Source organism: Patagioenas fasciata, chromosome W (genome assembly GCF_037038585.1).
Source record: "Patagioenas fasciata isolate bPatFas1 chromosome W, bPatFas1.hap1, whole genome shotgun sequence".
NCBI lineage: Eukaryota > Metazoa > Chordata > Aves > Columbiformes > Columbidae > Patagioenas > Patagioenas fasciata.
This window is the reverse complement of record NC_092559.1, coordinates 53770813-53790189: the sequence shown is the minus strand read 5'-3', so window position 1 is coordinate 53790189 and position 19377 is coordinate 53770813. Positions and strand designations below refer to the sequence as shown.

General features: G+C 40.6%; 1 pseudogene; it reads right to left on the bottom strand.

Annotated features, from left to right (window-relative positions):
- Nucleotides 1-19104, bottom strand: part of LOC136115729 (protein patched homolog 1-like) — a 69133-nt pseudogene extending 50029 nt beyond the window's left edge.
- Nucleotides 19105-19377: the final 273 nt, after the last annotated feature.

Sequence of the window (19377 nt, the reverse complement as noted above, 5' to 3'; positions counted from 1 at the left end):
TGATACCTGTATTTACAAGCTAATTTAGAGGGGAAGGACTGAGAGACATCGGACTATGAATTCTTAATGTAATACACAGTTTCTTCCCGGAATATGTACTGACACCTGTATACATATCGATACCTGTATTGACAAGTTAATTTAGGGGGAAGTGTAGCCCAAGTACCAGAAATCCATATCTTAAATAGATTGATAAGGGGAAGGGGATTGTATGCATCGCCTAGGTGAGGTCGCACAGGAATGTGTCCAGGCGGGCTTTGAATGTCTCCAGGGAAGGAGACTCCACAACCTCCCTGGGTAGCCTGTTCCAGTGCTCTGTCACACTGAGAAGTTTTTTCTCAAATTTAAGTGGAACCTCTTGTGTTCCAGCTTGATCCTTCCTTGTGGAGGTGGTTATAATACGGGGGGGAGGCCTTTCTCATCGTATGGTATAGATGTACCTTCATTTTCATCAGTCATTGACTGGCCTTCCACAATCAGAGCCTCGTATCTGTTGTACAGATGCACCTGGGAGGGCGGGGTGGGCAAGGGGGAGCTTTGCCTGCCACCTCGGGTGTGGACTTGTTTCCATTCACCCCTTTCCCTTGATCTACTGTCCTTGGTCAGGTGGGTTGAGGGTACAGGACATTCTTGTTCTTGGTTTCTTTGTGGTGGACTTTCCTGTCTCAGGGAGGCCAGAGCTTGATTCCACCAGTCTATCTCCTTCTCTGACTCCCTTATGCTTCTCAGCTTTTCTATCTCTTCCTTCAGCTCTACCACCAGGCTGAGCAGGTGTCGAGGGTTTTGATTGCGGGGTGAAAATAAAATCCTGGGAGATGTATTGTTAACCTCCTCTCCCCCCAACTTCCCCCTTTTGCCCCTCCCTCTCCCCCCTTCCCACTAAGGACAGGCAATCGAGAGGAAAAGAAGGACAGAGAGAAGAGAGTTGGAAAAATTAAAAATGTTTTACTAATGCTACTAATAAGAATAGAGAAAATAATACAAAATATACAAAACCAATCTTGAAAATCTCAGCAACTGCAGAGCCAGCACCCAAAGTCCTGGACTGGACTCTGCAGCCAACCGGAGCTGGATTCAGTCTCTCACTAGGCCTCAGTTCACAGGGACGACTAGCAAGGTCCTCTCCTAATGTCAGCCATGAGGACAAAGGGCCGAGATCCTCGTGATCTCCCACTTTTATATGAAGTATTCATGTGAATGGAATGTTATATACAGTTGGTCAGTTTCTTGGTCACCTGTTTCTCGTTGCCCCTCTCGCAAGATGTCCATCCATACTTATCAATAAGTTTGCATTCCATTGCTATGTTTACCAAAACATGTATCTGGTTCTCCAGGAAAATGCAGCTAATATGAAGGCTTTAGCTGACAGGCAAATTCACTAAAACAGAAACTTGTTTTTTAACAAAACCAGGACATTCCACCCCTTATAATATGCCATTCACGGAATACTTAAACCTTATCAATACAATCTACCAATACAATCTAATTAATCACTACTACTATATATATATATACACATATGTACATACATACACAGGAGTAATTAATCTTAATCAGTGGACCATCCTTTGAAAAAGTTCATTAAGTTCATTTTGTCACAACAGACTCCCAGGGCAGGAAAAATGGTACAAGTGCATCTCATGACCACTCTTTGTGGGTTAAAGACATCAACTTCAAAGAAGTTGTCAGGCGCCACTCGAAGAAGCTAGTTCTAGCTTCATCACCATTGTCTTGATCTGAAAGACACTTATTAAACACTGTTAGTGCGGCAATTCACATAAGGCAGTTCAGTATTGCATATTTTCACCTAAAATGAAATCCCCTTGAGGTACACACCGAACTTCTCCATCCTTAAGCATCACCCACCAGGTGCTGCCAGGTCCCTGGGCAAAAACAATCCCACAAATGAGCTTGCCTTTGCCTGAGGCAGGAGTAACCCAGACTGCCTTTCCTAACATATTTTTCATGTGTACTACGGGGACTTTATCTCCTTCTACAGTCCGTAGAATTTCTAATTGGGCAGGCCCGGCTCGATTGGTTGATCCCCTGGTGTTGACCAACCAAGTGGCTTTTGCTAAATGTGAATCCCAGTTTTTAAAGATTCCACCACCAAGTGCCTTTAGTGTAGTTTTTAACAAACCATTGTACCTTTCAATTTTTCCAGAGGCTGGTGCATGATATGGAATATGATAGACACACTCAATACCATGTTCTTTGGCCCAATTGTCTATAATACTGTTTTTGAAATGAGTACCATTGTCTGATTCAATTCTTTCTGGCGTACCGTGCCGCCAAAGGACTTGCTTTTCAAGGCCCAAGATAGTATTTCGGGCTGTAGCATGAGGTACGGCATATGTTTCTAACCATCCGGTGGTTGCTTCCACCATTGTAAGTACATAATGCTTACCTTGATGTGTTAGTGGAAGTTTAATATAATCAATCTGCCAAGCTTCTCCATACTTATACTTTCACCATCACCCCCCATACCATACAGGTTTTAACCGTTTTGCTTGTTTGATTTCGGTGCAAGTTTCACATTCATGAATAACCTGTGAAATAGTGTCCATAGTTAAATCCACCCCTTGATGGCGAGCCCATTTATATGTTGCATCTCTACCTTGATGCCCTGAAGCATCATGGGCCCACCGAGCTAGGAAAAGTTCACCTTTATGTTGCCAGTCCAAGTCCACCTCAGCCACTTTGATCTTAGCAGCTTGATCTGCTTGTTGGTTGTTTAGATGTTCCTCAGTGGCTCGACTTTTAGGTATACGAGCATCTACATGACGAACTTTCACAGGCAGGCTGTCTAGCCGACCAGCAATGTCTTGCCACAGTGTGGCAGCCCAAATGGGTTTACCTCTGCGCTGCCAGTTACTTTTCTTCCACTGCTGTAGCCACCCCCACAAGGCATTTGCTACCATCCATGAGTCAGTATAGAGATAAAGTATTGGCCACTTCTCTCGTTCAGCAATGTCCAAAGCCAGCTGGATGGCTTTCACTTCTGCAAACTGACTAGATCCACCTTGTCCTTCAGTGGCTTCTGTAACTTGTCGTGTGGGACTCCACACAGCAGCTTTCCACCTTCGATGTTTTCCTACAAGACGACAGGATCCATCTGTGAAGAGTGCATACTGCTTATCAGTCTCTGAAAGCGTATTATATGGTGGTGCTTCTTCAGCACATGTTACTTCCTCCTCATCTGGAGACATCCCAAAGTCTTTGCTTTCTGGCCAGTCTGTAATAACTTCTAAGATCCCTGGGCGATTGGGACTTCCAATTCGAGCTCGTTGTGTGATCAGTGCAATCCATTTACTCCATGTAACTTCGGTTGCATGATGTGGAGAGGGAACCGTCCCTTTGAACATCCAGCTCAGCACCGGCAGTTGAGGTGCTAGGAGGAGCTGTGCTTCGGTACCAATCACTTCTGAAGCAGCTCGAACTCCTTCATATGCTGCTAGTATCTCCTTTTCAGTTGGAGTACAGTTGGCCTCAGATCCTTTGTATCCTTGACTCCAAAAACCTAAGGGTCGACCTCGGGTTTCTCCTGGTGCTTTCTGCCAGAGGCTCCAGGTAAGTCCATTATCTCCGGCTGCGGTGTAGAGCACATTTTTAACATCTAGTCCTGTCTGAACTGGTCCGAGGGCCACCGCATGAGTTATCTCACGCTTAATTTGTTCAAAGGCTTGTCGTTGTTCAGGGCCCCACTCAAATTGGTTCTTTTTACGAGTCACTTGATAGAGAGGGCTCACAATGTGGCTGTAGTCAGGAATATGCATTCTCCAAAAACCTACAAAGCCCAAGAAAGTCTGTGTCTCCTTTTTATTAGTAGGTGGAGACATTACTGCAATTTTGTTGATCACATCCATTGGGATCTGACGACGGCCATCTTGCCATTTTATTCCTAAAAACTGGATCTCTCGTGCAGGTCCCTTGACCTTGCTTCATTTTCTGGCAAAACCAGCATCCAAAAGAATCTGAATTATTCTCTCACCTTTCTCGAAGACTTCTTTCACTGTGTCACCCCATACGATGATGTCATCAATATATTGCAAGTGTTCTGGAGCTTTACCTTGCTCCAGCGTGGTCTGGATCAGTCCATGGCAGATGGTAGGACTGTGTTTCCACCCCTGGGGCAAGCGATTCCATGTGTACTGGATGCCCCTCCAGGTGAAAGCAAACTGTGGCCTGCACTCTGCTGCTACAGGAATAGAGAAAAATGCATTAGCAATGTCAATTGTAGCATACCACTTGGCTGCCTTTGACTCCAGTTCAAATTGCAGTTCTAGCATGTCAGGCACAGCAGCACTCAGTGGTGGTGTAACTTCATTCAGGTCACGATATTCTACAGTTAGTCTCCACTCGTCACTAGACTTACGCACTGGCCAGATTGGGCTGTTAAAAGGTGAGCGAGTCTTACTGATCACACCCTGGCTTTCCAATTGATGGATCAACTTCTGGATAGGAATCAAAGAGTCTCGATTGGTGCGATATTGCCGGCGATGCACCGTCGTGGTAGCAATTGGCACCTGCTGATCATCAACCATCAGCAGTCCTACAACAGAAGGGTCATCTGAAAGACCAGGCAAATCAGACAGCTGTTCAATTTTCTCAGTGTCCACAGCTGCTATACCAAATGCCCACCTATACCCTTTTGGGTCCTTAAAATACCCTCTCCTGAGGTAGTCTATACCAAGGATGCACGGAGCATCTGGACCAGTCACAATGGGATGCTTTTGCCAGTTTTTTCCAGTTAGGCTCATTTCAGCCTCTACAACAGTCAGCTCCTGGGATCCCCCAGTCGCTCCAACAATATTGATGGATTGCATTCCTTTATAATTAGAAGGAATTATTGTGCACTGAGCACCAGTGTCCACTAAAGCTTTGTACTGCTGGGGGTGTGTTGTACCAGGTCATCGTATTTGTACAGTCCAATAAACTCTGTTATCCCTTTCCTCCACCTGGTTGGAGGCAGGGCACCTCTAATTCCTGTTTTGCACAGTCTCTGGGTGTGAATTAGAGGTTCCTTCAAGAGCATCAGAATCTCTTCTGCTCCTTTTGTAAACTGGAGCAGCCACCTTCCTAGGAGTTTTTCCGTTTATCTCACATACTCGTTCTTCAAGTTCTGAGGTAGGCCTTCCATGCCACTTATTCATGTTTTCTCCCTGCTCATGTAGGAAGAACCACAGTGAACCTCTTTTTGTGGGCTGCCTCTGTCGTCTCTCTCGAGATTGGAAACACCTTCTCCTAATAGCTGAAACATAGGTTCGTACAGGTCGTGAATGGTACGAGTCTTCGCTGAGCTCTTTGATTTCTTGTAACAGCTTTTCAGAACGGTCATCAGATTTTTCACACAGTTTCTCCACAGCAGAGACACAAGCCCGTAGAGAACCAGCAAGGCTGTCCTCAAAGTTCCGGAGCTGCTCAATCACTTCATTAATTTCTTGTATACCTCCAACTGACCAGACCACTCCTGCCAATGACTTAGCATATGCAGGTGGTGCAATTTGTACAAATCTGTGCCACAGAGGTCGTGTACAATTGATTCTATCTGGGTCTGTCCCCTCTTGGTTGTCTGATCCAAAATAGATGATCTCTCGCACAGCTAGTTCTCTCAGGAACTGGATACCTCTCTCCATAGTATTCCATTTCCCTAACTTGGATATACAATCTTCCTTGTAGGGAAATCTTACTTTCATAGCTGCCAGGAGTCGGGTCCAGAGAGTAGTGGCATTAGACTCTCTTGAAATTGCCCTATCAATGGTGGAATCTTTTGACAGAGATCCCAGCTGCCTGGCTTCACCACCTTCCAATTCGATTGTTTCTGCCCCATTGTCCCAGCATCGGAGCAGCCAGGTTAAAATATTCTCGCCTTCACGATGACTAAAGTCTTTTCGCAGGTCTCTCAGCTTGTTAGCAATCAGGACACATAACCACGGGCGTAGTTATATGCGGTGCTTTATTTCAGCGCTGGGAAACCAGGGGTTCGCACCCAAAGCTGGCTTCAGCGGTCAGTTTAAGTTGCACAATATTTATACAGTCCATTCACATACATATTCATATATTCATTTAGAATCATTAGAATATGTAATAGTTACTCAACATTTATTGCAACATCGATTGCAACACCTTGGAATTACTTTGATCATGCGCAGTGTCCCCTGGTGGTCTTTCAGGGGGTCTTCAGGATGAAGTAAGTAGTCTTCATCGCTTCTGTCCTTTCACCTTTGGGTACTGCACATGCGCACTACTCTATAATTGCATAACTGCTGACTAGTTTAATTTCCAGAGATACTGTGTATATTTCTTCTCATACTAGGCATATTTGGGCTAAGATAAATGCTAGGTTGATAAGATAAGAATATACTCAAATCCCTTATTAGGTAAAACACAATATGCAAAGGATAAATCAGTTTTGCATTGCATAGATCAGTTTTGCACCTGTTCCAGAAGGGAACATCTTGTAAAATTGATTCTGTTACTAACAAGCTCACCTGGAGAAAAGGACCGAGTGGTGGTCACTTCATCTCCTCCCTGTCCTGATGATGCCCCTTGGGTTGATGTTGGCCCTGTGCCATCATCTGCTGCACATGTAGTCTTTCTAGTGACTTTCTTACAACCAGCAACTGATGCTGATATGGGTTCACCATCATTTGATTAATTTTCAGAGTCTGAATGACTGTCACAGTGATTGCTGTGGTTACAGCAGCAACAGTGAGCAGTGTGTGAAGAAGGGGGGGCTGCCTTGTTAGCCTTTGAGGCTGGAGAAGTAACGTTATCTGCAGCGACCTTGGCAGAGGAGCTCTGCGGAGGAGCTGTAGCTTCAGACTGTGAAGCCGCGATTGGGGGGGCAGTGGCTGCAGTGGCAGCTTTGGCTGTTTTGCCTTTTCTCGAGCGGCTAGGAGTGCTTTTTGCTAAAGCTTCCGAAGACGCACCGCAGATCTCAGGACTAAAAAGAGACGCAAACGTCCTATTGAACCTCATTTCTCTTAACAGTAACACAAACTGACACACATTCAGCAAACCAGATAACACCATCACAGTTCTATCAAAGCTCCAAGGATATTCAAAGTTCTCTAAAACATCTGCAAACTGTCCTAGCGAAAAAATGAAAGTATGGTTAGTCAGCCTTTCTAAAGATTCGCTTGACCAATTAGCAAATATAGAGCCATTCTGCTCTTTAATCTCTCCTGGAATTTTTTCAAGGTAAAGTAGAAGCGAGTAGAAATTCATTAGCGGCTGCAGTATAATGAAATAAACCAGTGCCAACCACACAATATCATCATGACCCCTGTCCAGTTTCTTGTTGTTATATAATGAATACTTCGATTCAGAAAGAAACACCAACACAGATAAGGAATCAGCGAGCACAATGTAGAAAATAACTGATACAACTTATGCCATAACATCTTTAAGTCAATGTAATTCACTTTACCTTAACACCACTAAATAATATCCGAAGCAAACAGACACGCGAGTATCACAACTCTAAGAGTTGGCACCGTGCCAAGAAAATTGAAAGGTACGTCAGAGCAGTAAAAAAGCCAAAAATCTCAAAATTTACCCCTTTCTCTGGCCCCACGTTGGGCGCCAATTATCTGTCAAGGGTTAAGATTGCGGGGTGACAATCAAACCCTGGCAGATGTATTGTTAACCTCCTCTCCCCCCAACTTCCCCCTTTTCCCCCTCCCTCTACAAAACCAATCTTGAAAGTCTCAGAAACTGCGCAGTCAGCACCCAAAGTCCTGGATTGGACTCTGTAGCCAACCGGAGCTGGATTCAATCTCTCACTAGGCCTCAGTTCGCAGGGACGACTAGCAAGGTCCTCACCTAATGTCGGCCATAAGCAGAAGGGAAGGAAAAAGGGAAGGAAAAGGGACGAGATCCTCGTGATCTCCCACTTTTATATGAAGTATTCACATGAATGGAATGTTATATACAGTTGGTCAGTTTCTTGGTCACCTGTTTCTCGTTGCCCCTCTCGCAAGATGTCCATCCATGCTTATCAATAATTTTGCATTCCATTGCTAGGTTTACCAAAATATGTATCTGGTTCTCCAGGAAAATGCAGCTAATATGAAGGCTTTAGCTGACAGACAAATTCACTAAAAGAGAAACTTGTTTTTTAACAAAACCAGGACAGTTAGATGTTTGAGTTTGAGCCACAGATTACAGAACAGAATCAAAGAATAATAGACTCAAGAATTATTTAGATAGGAAAAGACCCTTAAGATCATCGATTCCAACCATTAACTTAACACTATGAAGTCTACCACTAAACCATGTCCCTAAGCACCACATCCACATGTCTTTTAAATACCTCCAGGGATGGTGACTAAACCACTTCCCTGGGCAGTTGAGGCCATTTCCTCTTGTTCTATCACGTTACTTGGGAGAAGAGACTGACACCGACCTTGCTACAACCTTCTTTTAGGTAGTTGTAGAGTGGTAAGATCTCTCTTCAGACTCCTTTTCTCCAGGCTAAGCAACCCCAGTTCCCTCAGCTGCTCCTCATAAGACTTGTTCTCTAGACCCTTCATCAGCTTTGTTGCTCTTGTTTGGACATGCTCCAGTACCTTAATATCCTTCTTGTAGTGAGGGGCTCAAAACTGAACAAAGTATTCAAGTTGTCTAACCAGTGCTGAATACAAGGGGATGATCACTTCCCTAGTCCTGTTGGCCACATTATTTCTGACACAAGCCAGGATGCTATTGGTTGCCTTGGCCACCTGGGCACACTGATGGCTGATATTCAGCCAGTTGTTGATCAATACCTCCAGGTCCTTTTCCACTGGGCAGCTTCCCAGCCACTCTTCCCCAAGCCTGTCATGTTGCATGGAGTTGTTATGACCCAAGTGCAGGGACATGACACTTAGCCTCATATATTAATAGTTGGCCTCAGCCCATCGGTCCAGACTGTCCAGATTCCTCTGTAGAACCTTTCTACCCTCAAGCATATCAGTACTTCCACCCAACTTGGTGTTGTCTGCAAACTTACTGAGGGTGCACTTGATCTCCTCATCTAAATCACTGATAAAGATATTAAAGAGAACTGACCCCAATACTGAGCACTGGGAACACCACTTCTGACCAGTCACCAACTGGATTGAACTCAGTTCACCACAACTCTTTGGGTCCAGTCATTCAGCCAGTTTTTTACCCAGCAAACAGTATGCCTGTCCACGCCATGAGCAGACAGTTTCTCTAAGAGAATGCTGTGGGAAACTGTCAAAAGCTTTACTAAAGTCTAGGCAAACAACATCCACAGCCTTTCCCTCATCCACTAAGTGGGTCACCTTGTCATAGGAGATCAGGTTAGTCAAGCAGGACCTGCCTTTCACAAACCCATGTTGACTGGGCCTCATCACCTGGTTGTCCTGTACATGCCGTGTGATGGCACTCAAGACGATCTGCTCCATAACCTTCCCCGGCACCAAGGTCAGAGTGACAGGCCTCTAGTTCCCCAGATCCTCCTTCTGGCCCTTCTTGTAGGTGGGCATCACATTAGCCAACTTCCAGTCAACTGGGACCTCCCAGGTTAGCCAGGACTGCTGATAAATGATTAAAAATGGCTTGTTGAGCACTTCTACCAGCTCCTTTAGCACCCTTGGGTGGATCCCATCTAGCTCCATAGACTTGTGCATGTTTAAGTGGTGCAGCAGGTCGTTAACCATTTCCTCTTAGATTATGAAGGCTTAATTCTGCTCCCTGTCTCTGTCTTCCAGTTCAGTGGGCTAAGTACCCTGAGATTTAGATGACATAAATCACTTTCTTCCAAAAGAAATGTTACACACTCAATGTCACTCACTCAAACTGGTCTTTGCCATAATATAAAACAATTCACTGTCATATCCCCTGTAAGAAGAGAGATCTAGGTTTTGGCAAGTCAGCAGAACTAAATACTGCTAAATATTCAGGACTAAAGCTCTAGTCTAAGATGGTACAGATATCTGCTCAACTATGCAGCAAATCAGTGCCTTTATTCTCCTTTACTTCCTCTGTTATTGACTACCAAATTGCCTATTGAGAAGATGTCCTGGTTTTGTTAAAAACAAGACCAGTTCTCTTTTAGTGATTTTTCCTTTCAGCTAAGTTCTTCTAGGTGGCTGTACTTTTCTGAGTTTTAGCCTACATATTTTTCCTAGGATGCTGTACTTGGTGCTGATAAGAAGACCAACGGAATCCTGAAGAAGCTTGTGTTTAGATTTATTACTATGGTAGCTAAGAAAGACTGATAAGTTTTCCCACGTTCCATTGTGAGAGGGGCATGTTTGAGGAGGGGTGGATGGGACAGATGACTAGAACTGACCAGTTGAGGATCAAATGAGTATTCCATCCCATAATCGTCATACCCCCTATATAAGAGGGTGATCACGAGGGTCAAGCTCTCTTCGACCATGGCCAGCATCCAGAGAGGACCTTGTCTGTCTGCCTGTGATCTACAGGCCTCAGGCCCTGCATCCCTGCAACCAGGTTCCGGTTTGCTGTGAAGTCCCACCCATGACTTCCAGGGGCCTGAGCTGCACCTGCTGGAGCCACGCCAGCTCTGCACACTGCGCTCCGCTGCTGCTGGAGTGACGCCAACTCCACATTGAGCACTCAAGATTGGTTTTGTATATTTTGTATATATATTCTCTATTTATTAGTAGCATTAGTAAAACCCTTTAAAGCTCTCCAACTTGAAGTCTAAGTCTCTCTTCCTTTCCTCTTATCTTTACAATCATCTTTCTGATCTAAAGGAAAGGGGTGGTGGGAAGTGAGGGGATAACAGGGAGCGTCTGCCACGGCTTATTGCCGCCTTGCCTTAAACCTTGACAGAAGAAAATGGTAAACAAGTTACTGATGTTGGTCATGTAGCTGCAGTCATGAACACTTTATCATTTAATATCTTAATGCAGGCATGCTTAAATTGCTGAAAACAGTAATAATTGCCTCAGGTATTAAGAAAAAATGCAGCCCTTGCTTCCTCTGGGTAGGTCAGGGGCTCAAGGAGAATGAAAAATGATTGGAGAGCCAGGCTATAACAAAAGAAAAATGACTACTGAAAAAGTAGCTTGACTGCTCTGCACCAAAGTCAGCCAATGCTATAAATTGTTTGTGTGTTAAAAACGTGTCAAAGAACTTCCCAGAACTTTCTTCAGAGCCCTTGCTTTCAAAAGAAGCTTTCTTCAGCATCATTAATATTTCATCTGAAGGTATATTATCACAAAAAAAAGAGAAAGTGATACGTGCTTCAGCACAGAATATTCACATTTTCTCTCAGAACAGAACAGAAAATTCTCAATGAATTTTTCTCCAACATTTTGCTAAAATTACTTTGGGAACAAGTCAGTAGAAATTGCTGCAGTAATAATTAATATGGTAAATGCATTCTTGCTGCTGTCACTGCACTTCGGTTATGGTTTATAATAGCAGCAAATTGGACAAATCTCAATGAAAGGATTAAATTCCTACTTAGGAATGTGATGGTGCAAACTAGAGTACAGTCTACTGGTACAGACTGCCATAAGAATTCAAATCTTGCTGGAGACTTATTTCTGCTTAGTTGCATATTTCTTGGTTTTTGCACTCAACCTAGTTGGGATGGGGCAGGATATTCTTTCACCCACCAACAGGATGTGAGAGACTCAAGGCATGATAAATGGAAGGAACAGAATCAAGGGGAGAAAGAAGTTGGTCATCATCAAGAACTATGGTAAACAGTGATCACATATTGGTTCCGTGAACTGCAGAAGCACTGAACATGAACTTTAACACTGCCACTGACAGTTCTTATCATTCGCTTTCCATGATGACACCATCTACAAGAGCTAACAAAACAACATAAAAACTTACTTGGAGTGAAAAAGATCGTAAAGCAGGAATAGGGATTAAGGCAGCCATAAAGAAAGCAGTAACATTGCTGATTGATGTAAGGGCTACAGTTGCTCCTGTTTGCTTCAAACATTCACCTATTCTGTCCTGCAAAACAAATGACATATTGTACAAGTCAAGTGAATAAGGTGATGTCCTGAAGGGGTCATCCTACAGATAAAATATGGTAACAGTGAAAACTATTACAAGGAAATTCTGAATACAAGTGTGCATTTGAGAATATGTAAGAGTAAACAATATTCTAAGTACACTGTCCAGGAGAAAAGCAGATGACATATGAAGGGCTTATATTTTTTGAGGGTAGCAAACATTATCAAAGCTGACACTGGCTTCAAAAGTCAAAACTAAATGGATACTGACATTATATCAAATACATCATTTATTAATTAGGATGTATTTTGTATCAGTGCAGTCACTTGGTGTTCTTGATGTTTTTCAGACAAAATAAGCATGCATTAACACTGTACATGCATGTCTTGAAGCAGCATGTAAGAAAAAGAAACAGAAACCCCAGGAACCACACAAAAAAACAGAGAGAATCAAACACAGGACCCTTTCCCAACACAGTAGGTTATTTTGAAGCATATGGACGTTATAGCACAATAAGTTTGTAGTGCCTGCATACTGAACCAGCTGGAAAGAGCACATGGAAGACATTGCTTGTGCAAAACAAAACTAGCAAATATATATTGCTTTTAAATGATTTGTACTTTGGATATGAAACTTTGGACTGAGAATAAAAAGGTTAATAAAAGGAAAAGATCATAAAAGGGAGATCTTAGATTTCATAATGTGAATAATTTGAATGCTGTGGTTAATTATAAATAAAAGGAAAGAAAACCAGGCCCTAGGACAAAGATCTCTACAACAAAAGCTTTTTTAAAAAATCATTACTAACTAATTGTAGGTATAATATATTTTCCTATATGAGGCTTTTTATTTTATTATTTTATTTTCCCTCAACTCCCCATTTTGTCATTACCTCAAATGGAACTCTCTTATTCTGCCCTGTTTCGCAAGGTATCATCTACAGCAACTTCGAGAGCAAGAAAAGGCAAAACCTTAGGGGAGAAACAAAACAAGCAAAAAAACAAGAGCATTTTTTTATTATTCTTATGATCTACCATGTAGCTAGTCATTAAATGGCTAATCAAAATAACCTTTACACTACACTCTGAACACAAATCCAAGGTTAAAATGAAAATCAATAGGATGCAATACAGCTATTAACTTTTATTCTGAAAGACTGATGAGGAACTTGCAATATACCATTTACAGGTACAAAACCTCACTAAAAGTAATTCAAGTTTTTGATAGGCAAAGAATATCAGATAATATTTCAAATTATTTTAAAAATATTTCCAGGAGATGAACATCCTGATATACTCAGATGTAAGGACAAAACTTGCAGCTTCTTATGTACAACTGGATGCCTGCACTCATATTGGGATACAAACAAATATTCTAGAATCTACCTAATTAAACAAACTGCAGGATATCTGTCTTTTTCTTTAAAACAATTTGGCAGCATGTTCTCTTAATTTCTCACAGCAAAAGCTACTAGATAGGAGAAAGACACAAGTAAAAATCTAAAAATCAAAATACTTTCTCAGCTTTTGTTTTTCCTCAAAGATTGATTCAGATGTGTTCATTTACTAACAAGGTTCTTGTAATTTAGAAGCAGACTTGTGGCTCATTAATACCTGAGTTGTGGCAGCATTAAAGGAAATTCCAAACAATGAGCACAGACCCAGTCCTGCAGCCACTGAGAGAGCAACCAAGACTCCTGCCAGCTCCACAGCACCCTGAGATTTGGCAGTCCCACCGCAGCATTGTTAAACAGGCATAGGCAAGCTGAAAGCAGAGCAGGGATTGGATTGGAATGGATCCTTCTCTATCGGTTATCATCTCCCCCCCAACAACATACAAAGCTTACAAGTGTTTTTAAACAGAACAGATACATCAGAGATGTTACATAGAGGAACAGGTGACAACCCTGAGGCAAATGTTTACAAAATGCAATTTTTATTTTAAGTATTCTGAAAATATTCTGGACTGTTGACTGGTAACAACAAGGCAGCCATTTGAGCCCTGCTTCCCTACTGGAATCAATTACATAAATATAATTTATTTTCTTACCATTAATAAGTAGCCACTAGCTACTCTGATAACACTGACATCAGAAAATGACTTCAGAATGTTATCCAGGGTAGATGTAGTATAGGAAAGCACCTTCTGAGTAGAGTTTTGTGCAACACTTTGATGAACAACCTATGGAAAGAAAAATAAAACTTAGTGTGGCTAAAAAAAAAAGCCCATTATCATCTTCTACAGAACATATCTGAAATCAACTACTTTTGCCTTAACGTTACTGTTAAAGCACACACCCTATACAAGAGATTTCACTGATGCTACATGAAATAAATATTTTTGGTAATTATTTCCTGCAAGCTACTGATTATCAAACAATAATTTGCATCCTTCAGGAAAGACCACTGCATTTATAGCTCATTCAAAACATTTAACTCCTGAAACGTAAAAGAGGTTTCTTCTTTCCGTAACTCTGCCATTGACTTGCTTTTGTATGAGTTTTGCCTTTAATCCGAGGTCCAGCAAATAGAAAAACCTTCATGGCTTCTCATATGTGAATAAGCAAGCAGCTTCTTAATTAAAAAAAGAAGAAATCAGCCTTTTAAAATAGTCTGTTACAGCACAAGGATAACTTTAAAACCAGAAGACAACACTCAATTCTAGTTTAAGCATCTTCCTTGAGAAAATACTATTAAAAGCCACAACTAACGGCAGTAGATCTTAGTAAAACTTTGTAGCAAGATATCTAGGTTATTTTCAATTTTACCTCAACATACATCCACTGCCAGGCTTCCAGAATTGGTGCTGCCTTATCCTCACTCCAGTTGATATGCGAAACATATTCATACCCCTTGAAGTGCTCATACATTTGCTTAGGAGTCATTAACTGAAACATGGTTTGCAAAGCCTGGGCACTGTAACAGGGAGAGAAGAGAGAGGAGAATGAGGCATAAAATAAGCATTTTCAGGAAATGAATTTTCACTGCATAGAGACTCAAATGAGAGCCTAATAGGAGCTTGCTTGAGTTCTTGATTTTATGGGTCACATATTGACAGTAAAATTGAACAGAGTATAAATATTCTATGTATCTGGTGCAGCTGTACTGGTCTATACAGTATTGAGGCTAAGTCTGTTTTCACTGAAATTAGTGAGAGTTTTGCCATTATTTTCAATAGGATCAGTTTCAGGAGTAAAGAATGTAACCCTACAAATCAGTTATAAAGATCATGACTGACAGACAGATTGCTATGAGTAGGACACAGGAACAGTTATTCCTGTGAGATCTTGTAAATGCTGTTGGCAATTTGTCATTTGAAGACCTCTGTCTCTTTCATCCCTTGGAGAGAAATGCCAGACTAAACTCCCGACACCTGACAAGCAGCAAAGAGTACACAAAAGGCAATGATTGTCACTCGTAAATTTCCATACTGTGTAACTGTATCCAACAATTTTAGAAGCTTAAGGAACTATTGTATTTATCACCAAGAATCAAATTTTTGGCTATTTGTTAGAAGACTCTTCTGTGCACTTTTTTAGAATAAATCAAAATTAGTAAGAAATTAAACTTCAATATTTAGTGTCAATGTAAAAAACATCAAAATCCATATCAAAAGTTCTAGTAAAAAGTATCTGTATTACATATGCAAGGATTATATTTATTTTAGTTTAATATAAATTTGGATTCAGCATATACATCTAAATAATATTTTTATGTCCTGTTTTTTTAACACAGTTCCATTTCAAGGGGTTTCCCCCTCCCTAAGTCCAGTGTTCCATGACTTCTTCAAGAAGTCTGAAACAAAAGGTTTTATTTTGTCAGTCAAAAAAGTATTCAAGATACAGTAACATAATATACTTTTCTATGTCTTGACCCTAAACAAACAGTTCAATGGAGATTTTGGAATTGTGAGAAAAGTCAAATGAGTGGGCACTTTACCAAAGTTATTTTTCCCCTTTTTTTCCTTTGATTATATTTCAAAAACACAATCAAAGCTGTTCAGTGTTTTAAATACTGTTCAATGCTTTATACATACACTCTAAAACACCAAAGTTTCTGGGAAAAAAAATATTTCTGAGCAATGTACACTATCATTCTTTGGTTAGAAGCAGGCTGCAATGACACCTCCTTAAATTGAAACAACTGTCTATTCACTCTGTTAAATTCTGTCCTCATCAGGGACGTCCTCCCAGACCAGGGTTCATAATACACATCATTCACAGATTCTGAAAGGCTGATGATTTTGCATGATCTGGTCCCCGACAAAAAAACCCCAAATTCTAACAAAGAAAAAAATTTAAATTTTCTGCAAACATTTGTTTTCTTACCTGACAAGTTTACCAGAACTATTCTTGATTATAGCACCTATAATCAATTCCTCCTGCCAATGCATGTATTTTCTTGATAGTCCATAGCATCCACCACTCAAAACAAGAGCCACATCAAGGGACTAGAACAAAGTTTTAAAGAAGCAATTAATCAGTTGCACAACTTCCGACAAATTCATATCCCAAATCAATACCTTGTGTATTGAAATAACAGACACTGAAGATCATCTAGGAAGTCTACAAAGAGAAATGTGTTCAACAAATGGAGCAGGCAAACTAGCCCACCAGACAGCAACTTCTCCAAAGCCTAGTGAGACTAAGAAAGGGATATATAAAGTTAGGTAAACAAAACTGGCCCTACTTGAAGGAAGATCTTGCTGCACAGTGTCAGCGTACAGTGGCAACTGTATTCCAGGAGTGACTGTGTCTGCCTGAGGCATGTTGCCTGCTGAAATGGTGCGTCATCACAGTGCCACAACCAGCCAGTAGCTGAGACCTGTAATCTCACTTTAAATGTGTGATTAATATTGCATCACAGGCTGAGGGAAAGTTAGTGACTCTGGGCTAATGGTATATAATAGGAACTGAATAATGAAATCACAGAAGAACATAAAATATATATTACTTGGAAGGGAATGGTACCCTTTTCTCTCACCACACATACAGAGCCTCCCTCGAAAAGATCTACACGAAGATAAGCAAATTTACTTTGGTGGAATTTTTGTTGGGAGCTGTGATTGGGCAATCGGGATCAGCAGGATTCAGACAAGGTCAATCCATATAACCATGATCAACCCCTGCTTTATTCAGCATTTCTTCCCAGCTCTCCACTTGGTAGTTTATTTTCTGTAACTCTTCTAAGAATTCTAATGGATCAAAGTTGATCCACTGCAAAGGAGGTTTCCCTCTGTAAAAGAAACCAGGGAAAATGACAAAAAAGACAAAATAAGTACTGAAAAATATTTTTTTAATTTGTATTTGCACAAATGATGAAGTTGTTTTCTATTACAAGCTATAACCCTTTCTGGTAAGGTGGTTTCATAAAATGAAATGCATGTTTTAATTATATTTGTTTATGTATACTTTTCTTGTAGCCCTATGGCGATGTTAAGAAAAAGAGTCAGTACTTACATAGCAATTTACTGTATAAAAGGGAATATTCACATATTAAAAATACTTTCATTTACAAATCAAGTAAAACAAACCATCAAGCACCTAAACAACAAAAAAGCAGCCAACTGCTACTTCAAAGAATTTGGAAGGAGGGGAGAGGGAAAGAAGGGAGGAGGTTGATGAAAGAAATCCTTTCACATAGTATCAGATTACTTCTTGCTAGTCTAATAATAATCTTGCAAATGTAATCAATCAATATAGCTGATCTTTGTTTATCTGTAACAATTCTGTGCTCCTGCAAGTGCCCTGGCTGCTTGACTATCAACCATCAAGTTTTCCTGCTACCATGGCTGTCATCGCTATCACTGTCACGTCTCCCACCTTCCACTTATGAATTTGTGATGTTGACAGACTACAAAGGCTTTTTGGATTCCTTATTCTGTGATTCAAACCACACTGTATCTGCTTAACCAGGCTTAATTCTTTATTTGAAATCTCCCAAACAGAAAATGCAACCCCTCTTATTTCCCCATCTAAAACTGTACATTAAACATTAGGAGATAGCCATTGCAAATTGCTTTCACAGAGACATGCAAACCAGGACAGAAACAATAACTCAAATGCTGACTCTTGCATAATTAACAGAAAATGCCTGGAGAGATTAACAATTAACTCTTTGAATGATCCAGGGCATATAATATCACACTTGCAAATTGTGAGAAACTACCCATAAAATATATATTTGGTTTCTTTAATGATCTCATAAGCAAAAGATTTGAGTTTTATTCCTTAGGTAGACTTGAGTTTTTACCCAAGACCTAGATTTTCTTAGAAATTAATTTATTAGAAATGAATTCTCAGGCAATGTTTATGTATGTGGGGGGAACAAAAAAAAAAAAAACAAAATGGGGGGAAAGTTTATTTCAAAAAAAGCACACCATTTAAAAAGCTTGAGTTCAAAATTTATATCTCATTTTGCATGCTAGCAGAATGAGAAAAGTAATGACACAGGACTTAAACTGATGCATACAAATCATATTTAAGAAAAATAAACATCTTTGTTCAGTTAAAAAAAAAATCCATGCACATTTTCTGCAAAGACACTACTTTTTTTTTTTTTTTGGTTAAACCAGAATCTGAATAAGCATTGGGATGCAACTCAAAATCATGCATCATTTTACTATTAAAATCAGAAGGACTGGAAATTTATAAAAACAGCATGCTTACAATAGATAGGCAGTTCCTGACTGTAGCTTTGCTCCCTCCCAGAAACAGTCCAAAGGAGTGGTAATTAAACCAGGATAAAGATATTCTATAATCTGTCAAAATCAGAAAGGAGGAAAAAAACACAGACTACAATGTAATTTAAACGACACAAGCTGAACCATGAGAATATAAAATGTTTATAACCAAATACCTGTTATCATAGAATGATAGAATGGTTTGGATTGGAAGGGACCTTAAAGATCATCTACTTCTGACTCCTCTTCCATGAGCAAGGGACACCTTCCACCAGACCAGGTTGCTCAAAGCCCCATCCAACCTGGCCTTATGCCTACGTGGTCCATGTAACCTGCTTCTGTGATGAGTTCTCCTGACTTATAACATAAGTGTTCCAATTTCTGTTGTCTGTAATAAATATAAAGAAAAAGTTTTTTTTTTTCTTTCACAATTAATGAAAAGTTATTTTTGAAATGTAACATACATTAAAATTGCAACTCACAGAGACATGGCGGCCTCAAGTAGTAAAACACTGAGAAAGGCAAATTTTATTCAATGTAGGTATACCACAACCTCACAAAAAAAGAAAAAGCCTTCCTTTTTGTAGCTACAACTAGAAATATTTATTTCATTTGTGCCAAACAATCTCTGGAAAAGTAATTAAAAATAATGGAACTACTTTGGGATTGATAGGCTAGTTGACACAACTAAAAGGGACAGAAATGTGGTTTTATATACATGAGACCACTTGTGAC